The sequence below is a fragment of the Cebus imitator genome, unplaced genomic scaffold (assembly GCF_001604975.1).
Source record: "Cebus imitator isolate Cc_AM_T3 unplaced genomic scaffold, Cebus_imitator-1.0 Scaffold111, whole genome shotgun sequence".
NCBI classification, from domain to species: Eukaryota; Metazoa; Chordata; class Mammalia; order Primates; family Cebidae; genus Cebus; species Cebus imitator.
In genome coordinates, this window is record NW_016107426.1 from 3,767,787 (window position 1) to 3,770,700 (window position 2,914).

A 2,914-nucleotide genomic window follows, 5' to 3' on the forward strand; every position below is an offset into this window, starting at 1 on the left:
TTGAGTATATAACGGTACATTTAGTGTGCTGTGTTGCGTTTTATAGAGTTGTTGGAATGTTGAGAGCTGAATTTGTGGCAAGTACATAGAAAGTTAAACAAACCAACAAATGAGGCAATAATGGACTCTACAAATGGCCACTAAGGAATGTACATGAAAGGCATTAATCATAACTCCACACAAGGCTCAGCTATGAACAGTGACATATCTGGTCATAATAATGTAACTTAATAACAACAAAACAATGTAACTTATTAGCGTTGACTTAATGAAAAAGGATGTAACTGTTGGGATAATGTGGTACAGGAGAGGTGGCATATGGAATGGCGGTAAGGAGCTAAATCCTTATTTTCTATAGTAGGAAGTCAATGAATAATATCTAACACTGAAAAAACCTCAGAGCCATATAAACTTGCTATTTAGATACACTGAGATGCCTGGAAATAGATACAGGAGTTCAAAGACAGAATTAGGGATATGAAGGGTGGGGCAGGGGCTGCTGTTTCTCTTACAAGCCTTGCAGTACCACTGGACCTTACAAATCATGGGTGTGTGTTGCTTTGATTTAAAAAAAGGGCTCACTGGGCCGGGGGTGGTGGCTCACACCTGTAATCCCAGCACTTTGGGAGGCCAAGGCTGGTGGATCACTTGAGGTCAGGAGTTCAAGACCAGCCTGGCCAGTATGGTGAAACCCCATCCCTACCAAAAATATAAAAAATTAGCCGAGTGTGGTGGTGTACACCTGTAATCCCAGCTACTTGGGAGGCTGAGGCAGGAGAATGGCTTGAACTCTGAAAGTGGAGGCTGCAGTGAGCTGAGATTGCACCACTGCACTCCAGCAGTGAGATGGAGAGCGAGACTCCATCTCAAAAATAAATAAATAAAATAAAATAAAATAAATAAATAAAAAAGGGTTCAGTGTCTCCCCTTGTATCCAGATTGGCACCTAAAATGGGCACCTGATCAAAGCTGAGTGATTGTTTGCTGTAGAGAACATATTAATGACACAATCAAATGTGCAGAGCCACCCTCCTTTGGGAGTTTTGCATATGGCAATGGCAGAAGAGCTTCCTTTTTCTGGTTCTCTAAATGCATGTGCCATTTCTCTTTTTATCAGAACTCACCCATGTACTCAGTGTGCAACTCTTACTTTGTTTCAGCTGTTTGCTGGAATCTCTTGGCCTAGCACTAAAGGGAAGAAAAAGAAAAGGTCCTGGGAGGCAGCTTTGTATGTGGAACTCTGGCTTAGTCACTTACCTGCTTTGTGCCCCTGCTGGTCACTAAAGCTCTTGTCACCTCATCTGAAAATGGAGAAAACACTCCTTGCTTCATAGGATCGTGTGAGGAATAAATAAATAACTTAGTATGTAAAGCGCCTGGCACATAGTAGTTGCTAAAAAAAAATGGAAATTAAAAATAAAGGAACATTTGTGGTGAACATTATTAGGTCTGGGACAGGAGCCCTATAATGTTGGGTCTGGGCTCCATATCAAGAAGGGATGTGGGCCCTGTGAGAGGAAACAGGGGACGGAAATAATCCAGGAAGTCTCCTTACCTTGGCCGACATTTTTACTATGTTTTGGGTGCAGTGTCTTCTGATTAGACTGCTGTGCTCAGCAGGTTTGTCGAGACCCAGATCCTGGAATGTTTTATGCACAATGATCAATAAAAGCTCTTAGCTTATTTAGCAGGCTGGGCGTGGTGGCTCACACCTGTAATACCAGCACTTTGGGAGGCCGAGGCGGGTGGATCATGAGGTCAGGAGATCGAGACCATCCAGGCTAACACGGTGAAAACCTGTCTCTACTAAAACCACAAAAAATTAGTCAGGCATGGTGGCAGGTGCCTGTAATCCCAGCTATTCAGAGGCTGAGGCAGGAGAATCACTTGAACCCGGAAGGCAGAGTTTGCAGTGAGCTGAGATTGCGCCATTGCACACCAACCTGGGCAATAGAGCAAGACTCTGTCTCAAAAAACATAAAACAAAAACAAAAACAAAAACTCAAACCAAAACAAAAGAAGCTCTTAGCTTATTTAGCTTCCATGTTCAAACATAATCAGAACCATTGCTGACATCTCAGACAATGTGGAAGAATGGCTCCAGGCTTACAGCGTTCTCTTACGCTAAGGCTCCTGTGTGCTGGAGGCGGGTGGGGATTGCTTCTTGAAGCCAGGGGCTTGGGGCCACAGCCTTACTCCTGTGACAGGTGAACCCATTCTCTGACTCAACACAGAGTGCTTGAGCAATGGTTCTCCTTTGAGGGGCTGGGCCATGAAATTCTTGGCTCAATTTATGAACTTCTTTGGGTTCCTTGGTTCCTGGTGGGTTCCCCAAATCCTGGTTCTGGGTCTACGGTCGGTGCCTTATACATTGTGCACTTACTTGAAGCTGGAGGCAAGAGGAGTCACTGCGCCCAATGCATCCTCTCATTTAGCCACACGCTTCCTTAGAATCATCTTCCGTGTCATCTAGATGCTTCTCGGTCTCAGGGTGGAGGAGAAAGGGGATTGGCTGAGCTGCTGCCAGGGGCTTTAGTGTGGGGGGACAGTGCAGTGAGGGCTGCCCCAAGAGGTAAAGCAGAGAACAGACCCCAAGCACAAGGAAGGAGTTGAGCATGATCTTGGGTGGCTGGGCCTCGAGCGGGAAGTAGGGAAACCAAATCTGGACATCAGGCCCAGTGACCTTTGTGGGATAGGAGGGAGGTCAGAGAGCAGAACTTGTGGTGATAGATTACAGGGGGTTGTGAATTAAATGGAAACTATTAAAATGGCCAGGAAACCCACGAGTAAGTAGGAGGCTTGGGGACCCTATGATCAGCTAAATGTGCAGTGCTGAGTATGGCGATAGTTTATGTAATCTACTTAATAGAAAAAAAATTTAGAATTTAAAATACAAGAGTCATCCAACTATGCT